At 45.3% G+C, this 7,644-nt stretch overlaps 1 pseudogene; it reads right to left on the bottom strand.

Annotated features, from left to right (window-relative positions):
• Positions 1 to 5,475: 5,475 nt before the first annotated feature.
• LOC118653451 lies at positions 5,476 to 5,875 on the bottom strand (annotated as a pseudogene).
• Between the last annotated feature and the right edge of the window lie 1,769 nt (positions 5,876 to 7,644).

Genomic DNA, 7,644 nt, shown 5'->3' with positions numbered 1-7,644 from the left:
GGTTATGTAGTTCTCTCTCTCCTTTCCATGAGAAGGTTCAGAGCTCACTGGCATCTGCATATTCGCGCTGCCTGAGATTTGGTGTTCCTGGGTTCGCAGCTGGTCCCTGGGTGTTGTGATTGTAGAGTCCCGGGATGTATAGGCTTCTGATCATGGCCACTCTCTTCTTTAAGATGGTGCAGTCTCCCTATCACTTGTGTTTTGAACTTTACATAAGAGTCATGTTAGCAATCATTTAAATTTATATTAATGTGTTTAGATAGAATTTTTAAAATTTGTGATCCTACTCTAAAATTTAACTGTTTATAGTTCTTTTATTGATATTTTTTACCTAAAAGAAATAACACATACAGCCTGGCTGATGTGGCTCAGTGGTTGAGTGTCAGACCATGAACCAGGAGGTAATGCTTTGATTACCAGTCAGGGCACATGCCCAGGTTTCAGGCTTGATCCCCAGTGGGGGGTGTGCAGGAGGCAGCCAAGCAATGATTCTCTCTCATCATTGATGTTTCTATCTCTCTCTCTCTTTTCCTTCCTCTCTCTCTAATATATATATATATATATATATATATATATATATATATATATATATGAAATAACACACACAAAGGAACTGAGTACTCTTCATGTATGAAAAGTGTCTGGTATTTTTATATTTAGAATGAAAGCATAATTTAGTTTTGCTTTTACATGCATTTATATTGTTGTTATAATACATTTGTTGCTTTATACTTTATTCTAAGCTAAGAGATATCTTTAGCCCTAACCGGTTTGATTCAGTGGATAGAGCTTCAGCCTGTGGACTAAACGGTGACTAAAGGGTCCCAGGTTTGATTCTGGTCAAAGGCATATACCTTGGTTGCAGGCATATCCCCAGTAGGGGGTGTGCAGGAGGCAGCTCATCGATGAGAGAGAATCATCGATGTTTCTAAGTCTCTATCCCTCTCCTCTCCTCTCTGTAAAAAATTAATAAAATCTATTACAGAAAAAAGATATATTTTTAGGTATAAATTATACTTGAAAACAATAAGTTAGGTTTTCCAAACAACACTATGGACACTGATCTGAGAAATGAAAAATGATATTCTATTACATAAAAATGATTTCTTTAATAAATTAGGCAATATTAAAGGAAAATATGAATATGTTTTTGGGGGGTTACATGGAGGTGTATTGGCATTCTTAATTATAGAGATGGTCTAGGAATTCTCTGTTTTGAATCAGACTGTAGGGTTAATCCCTGCTCTCTATAATGTGTCTGCATTTTTTCCCAACTAAATTGGAGCTACAGTTGATAGTTTATATGGTCACAGAATCTTGTTATAGGAGGTTTCTACATAATGTGTTTTAAGATACCACATAACATGTCAAAAACACCATAGTGAATCTGACAGCCTTTATCATTTGCTCATTGATATTGAAGCTAATTTTACTTTGAAAATTAAAACCGTGTTATCTTAATATCTTTCAAGTGTATCAAGATATCTTTCCATCTATACTACATTTTTATTTTATTATTATACTGGAATTAAAAGCTCCAACAACACAAATAAAATAAAATAATACTAATGACATTAATGGTGCTTTAGTTCACTTACTAAAACACCAACATAATGCAATTTTGAAAATTAATTTTTGATTCTTCATTTACATTCTATTTGCCATGTGTTAAACTTGAACTTACATATGTTAATTCATTTTTATATAGTTACAAGTGGCCCAGTGCACGAAATTCGTGCATGGGGGGGGTTCCCACAGCCCAGCCTGCACCCTCTCTAATTGGGGAACCCTTGGGGGATGTCAAAGTGCTGGTTTAGGCCCGATCCCTAGGATTCCCCTAACTGGCAGCCGTACATCCCTCTTGCAATCTGGGACCACTGGCTCCTAACTGCTCACCTGCCTGCCAACCTGATCTCCCTAACTGCTCTCCCTGCTGGCCTGACCCCCCAACTGCTCTCCCCTGCCAGCCTGATTGTCCTAACTGCTCTCCCCTGCTGGCTTGATCCCCTTAACTGCTCTCTCCTGCCGGCCTGATCGCCCCTAACTGGCTCTGCCTCAGCCCCACCACCATGGCTTTGTCCAAAAGGACATCCAGAAAGTTGTCTGGAAGTTGTTCTAATTAGCACATTACCCTTTTATTAGTATAGATTGATTTCAGAGAGGGAGGGAGATAGAAACATCAATGATGAGAGAGAATCATTGACTGACTGCCTCCCACACTGGGGATCAAACCCATAACCCAGGCATGTTCCCTGACCAGGAATTGAACCCTGGGCCCTTCAGTCCTCAGGCAGAGGCTCTATCCATTGAGCAACACTGGCCATGGATACACTTTCCCTTTCCACTGGGATGTGTTCTGTTTGCTGGAACTGAAACACTGAAGCTGTCTCACTGGGGCAGAGTGGGGTGCAGTGGGTTGGAGTAGGTGAAGCCCCTTGAAAGCTGGAGAGGGGCCTTGTTTAACAGCCGGACTGTTTCATGGCTGTGCTGCCTCGCAGTTGAATGGCCACACTGTTGGGCTGTGCTACTGTCAGTCGGAGTTTACACACCTGAACTGTCTGCACAGATAGCTTCCTCCTCACCACACCCCCAAGCTAGGGGTTCCTCTTAGGTTTGAAGTGACACCGACCACCCTTGGTTGGTAGCCCAATCGGCCACTTTGGAAAGAGAAGTGGGGAATCCTGATTTTATGTGAATGCTCTAATTTCTTAAGTTGGCAACTAATGCGAACTTCAGATGTTTGGACCAAACCAGAGAGGTGGCCAGGTCTGGTGTCCAGGCCACTGGGTGGCACTGGGCTCAGCCCAGCTGTAAAGGGACTCTAGGAATCTGGGCAGGTGAAAGGGTTGGAGGTACGCTTGGGTAATTCCGATGTCACCCCACTTGGTTTTTTGTTTTGTTTTGTTTTTCCCCACTGATCACAATTTATTATAATCTGTTGGCAGCATAGATAGATATTAGTTACCAGAACTATGTCTTCATAGAAGTGAACAGTATGTAGCCATTCTATGGGGGAACTGCGTGCACTTAAGCATCAGCATGATCTTTCAGTTTCTCTTTTTTGTTGTTAATGAAAATAAGCTTTATTACATCAAGTAATAAATACATACAAAGATGCAAACACTATTAGTCACTGTCTTCCAGATGTTTGGATCCACTGATGGGAAAGGCGAAACTGAAATGTACATACATCCTTAGGGGAAATTTCAGGGGTCCTTGTCAGGCAAGGTTCAATAAATTGCTCTTTCTTCTGTATTTATAACTTGTGCATTTTAAAGATTGACTTCAAAGTACTAATAGTCATGCAAATGCTTAAGCAAAAAAAGAAAAAGTTACATTGAAAAGAATTTATACTGTGTGGTGAATGGGCACTGGCTACTAAAGCGCTGCCTCAGGACTCACTGAAACAAACCCTCAGGGTTGGATCAGCTTAGAAGAGAAACATGAAGAACCATGTGAGTAACAGAAATGTATCCAGAAGAGAAACACGTATCTGGGAGGCCAACTACAGTTTGCTGTGATAGGTAACTGACATGCATCATGGAAAGCAATGCTTTAAAAAACACACACAAAATGCCCTGGGTAGTTCCTAACTAATATGTAAATCTAATAACTGCAAAAATCTCTTCTCCATCTCAGCGGTGGGAGGTTCAGAGCCTGATGAACCACGGGAGGGGAACGGGGAGGAGAAACCAAACTGTTACCATTTTGAAACCAAGTTTCATCTGAAGGGGGTGCAAGCATGAACTGTCACTTCTTGGAAGAAGAGGGAAAGCCTTTCACGCTGACTTAGGGGCTAGGACAGGGGTGGGCAAACTTTTTGACTCGAGGGCCACAGTGGGTTCTTAAACTGGACTGGAGGGCCGGAACAAAAGCATGGATGGAGTGTTTGTGTGAACTAATATAAATTCAAAGTAAACATCTACACTAATAAAAGAGAAACATGGTAATTGGCGTACGACCGCTACCCTACCCATTGGCTAATCAGGGCAATATGCAAATTAACTGTAAGCCAAGATGGCGGCTGGCAGCCAGGCAGCTTGAAACTAACATGAGGCTTGCTTGCTTCAGGGACGGACGACTCCAACATTCCCCGACGTCCACTGCAGGCCTCTGAGCCTGCAGTTTCAAACATTGTAACAAATATAGACGCTAAAAAAAAAAAAAAAAAAAAACCCAGAAACCAGCTTTCAGCCGGCTGGGATCTCAGAGCTGAAGTTGATACAGAGTTTCAAGAACTGAAACAAACCAGATACCTGCTTTCAGGAGCAGAGGCCTAAGAGCTGGAGCCTCAGAGCTAAAGCTGGCCCAGAATAAAAAAAGAAAAAGAAAAAAAAGAGCAGTTGGGAGCTTCAGTCCCAGCCTGAAAACAGCCCTCAGCCCCTCACCCAGACTGGCCAGGCACCCCAGTGGGGACCCCCACCCTGAAGGGTGTGTGACCAGCTGCAAACAGCCATCATCCCCTCATCCAGGCTGTCCAGGCACCCCAGTGGGGACCCCCACCCTGATCCAGGACACCCTTCAGGGCAAACCAGCCAGCCCCATCCATGCACCAGGCCTCTATCCTATATAGTAAAAGGGTAATATGCCTCCCGGCACTGGGATCAGCGGAGCTGCGAGGTCTCCCGGCACCGGGATCAGCGTGACAGGGGGCAGCGCCCAAACCCCCTGATTGCCCTGCGACTCTGTGTGTGACGGGGGCAGGGCCACAACCTCCCTATTGGCCCTGCTCTGTTCGTGACAGGTGAAGGCGCCCCAACCCCCTGATCAGCCCTGCTCTGTGTGTGACAGGGTGCAGCACCCCAACCCCCCCCCCACGGGCCCTGCTCTGTGTGTGATGGGGTAGAGCCATAACCTCCCCATCGGCCCTGCTCTGTGTGTGACAGGGTGCGGTACCCTAACTCCCCTATAGGCCCTACTCTGTGAGTGACAGGGGGGAGCTCCCCAACCCCCTGATCGACCCTGCTCTGTGCATGACAGGGTATGGAGCCCCAGCCCCCCTGATGGGCCCTGCTCTGTGAGTGACGGGGGTGGCGCCGCAACCTCCCTATTGACCCTGTCTTGAGTGTGACAGGGGGCGGTGTCCCAACCCCCCAATCGGCCCTACCCTGAGCATGACTGAGGGTGGCATCGCAACCTCCCAATCCACCCTGCTCTGTGCATGACAGGAGGCGGTGCCCCAACTCCCCAATCGGCCCTGCACCTAGGGATTGGGGCTGCACCTAGGGATTGGGCCTGCCCTCTGCCACCCGGGAGCAGGCCTAAGCCAGCAGGGCGTTATCTCCCAAAGGGTCTCAGACTGTGAGAGGGCACAGGCCAGGCTGAGGGACCCACACTTCCCCCCAAGTGCACAAATTTTTGTGCACCGGGCCTCTAGTCATTACATAAAAGGGTACAGTCTTTTTTTTTTTTTAGTTTTATTCATTTCAAAGGGGCCGGATCCGGCCCGTGCACCGTAGTTTGCCCATGGCTGAGCTAGGACCTGGTGTTCTGCTCCATCTCGTCCAAGCACTCCCGAACCAGCCCTGTCATGTAGATGATGCCTCGTTTCAGTCTCTCCATCGCGCTCTTGCTGCCCGTGTACGTGAGTCAGATCTCCTTCCCTATTTCTTTGATGATGACCAGCAGCTCAGCATATTTGCCTTGGGGCACCTGGCTGTTCTCAGTTCCCTGCGTGTTAGAGATGGTGGTCCTAGTCACTCAGCAGCTGGCGGTACTGGGAAGATGTTGCCATGCTGGTGGAAGGCGGGTAAATGTTCCCAGAGGCCTTGATGGAGGTGGCGGGCATGTGCATGGTCAAGTTCGGTTTGTAAGACACCCCCCCCGCCCCCCGCCTCCTGCTGTGGGGCGCGGGGCCCCATGAGACGGACGGCATCGGCAGCAGTGGGCCTGGGGTCTGTGTGCCTGTCTGTGCACCTGCCCAGCTCCCGCACACTTTTTGTTGTTGACAGCTCGGGCGCACTGACAAATATGGTCGTCCCTCACCCTGACACTGCCCCAGTATCATGATCTTTCAGTTTCTTGATGTTCTGCTTGTGCTGCTCAATTTCTTTCTGCAGACGCTCAATCTCCTTTTTATGATGAGTGATCTCTTCTTCATGTTGTTTCTTCAAGGCTGCCAGCTGTTCTTTAATCCGCTCTGGGAAGTATCCTTCCTCTTCAGCCTTCTCTTTTTTTGTGAAGGTCCCCATGGCTTCCCTGATTGCGCCTGCCTTGGAGCTGAAATTATCTGACCATTGCAGCCAAAGCCTCTGGCTTGCATGGCCCTCACCCCCCACACTTCGAGCCGCAGATGTGCCACTGATGCAGAGACTGCCCTGGTTGTCAGTGCCGCGCAGTTCCGGACCACCCCACTTAGTTTTAAATGCAAACCTGCCTTGGACAGGCCTTGAAGGTCTTTTTTCCATGGCAATCGCGGGGAAGCAGGCCAGCCGGCACACCTGACCCAGGGGTCCGGGGGTGCCGGCTGGCCTCGCCAGCGTCTCTCTCTGCCTCCAATCCACAATGCAATCACTGATAACCAGCCGCCTTTGCCTGGCCCCCACCTCTTGCCTTCTGCCTGGGTTTCCGATCCCTTTCACCTCCCAGCATTGCGACTATGTATGCAAATTAACCGCCATCTTTGTTGGAGATTAACTGCCATCTTGGCTGGCAGTTAATTTGCATACCTTCCTGATTAGCCAATGGGAAGGGTAGCGAAGTTATGGCTAATTACCATGTTTCTCTTTTATTAGATAGGATACCTTGCACACATATTGAGGACATGATTTATTGCTTATCATTATAGTTAAGTGAACTTAATGAGTATACTGGTACTCTTTAGACAATAGATATTTTGCTCATTATATTGTGGATTCAATTCTGAGGCCAGCTATTTGCCATTACAATTGAAGTTATTTTTTAATCATGATGATAGGATGTGATTTCAGAGCCACAGACAATAAAAACAGTGTCTACTGAATCTGCTTTAATTCTTTCCATATTCATGCTGTTCTTCTCACTTCAATGTTTGTCTTGGATACTCAAGTCTTTGGACATAACTTCCTAATGATTATCCACTTCTCTCAGGACTACTGATTGTAATTCAGTCTTGTAAAGTTGCTACTCCCAAGGCTGAGTGTTTGCAAAATAGATATCTACCTTTCTGTTTTCATCAGTGAATAGTAATGCCTAAAAGGTAAAGGATTGGTGGTAAGAGATGACAAAAGTCTATAAACTATTTTTGGAATATATTTTGTAAACCTACCTAAATGGGCCATTAGAGGCTATAAATGCTATTAGTAAAGTCATTTATGTATACATAAACACAGTCTATTTTAATTGTGTGCCTAATTAGTCTATAAACATGTGTAGGTCACAGGGCTTACACGTAACCACAGACAAATTATCATTAATTTTAAGACATAATTTTACAAAACATTTTGGAGCAAGAAAGATATATTATATTTAGTTATTGATATAGACATATTTCATAATTAAGTGTACAAATATATGTGTGTTTATGCTTATGAATTCTGACTGGAATTCAGATTTACATAAAAAACACAACTTAATACATATTCAGATTAAAATATTGAGTTTTTATTTTAATGCTACAATTTACTCATGATTTACAATATTCAGAAATTATGGTGGATAATTAAA

The sequence above is a fragment of the Myotis myotis genome, unplaced genomic scaffold (assembly GCF_014108235.1).
Source record: "Myotis myotis isolate mMyoMyo1 unplaced genomic scaffold, mMyoMyo1.p scaffold_m19_p_4, whole genome shotgun sequence".
Taxonomy (NCBI): Eukaryota; Metazoa; Chordata; class Mammalia; order Chiroptera; family Vespertilionidae; genus Myotis; species Myotis myotis.
This window is presented reverse-complemented; position numbering and strand designations above follow the sequence as displayed.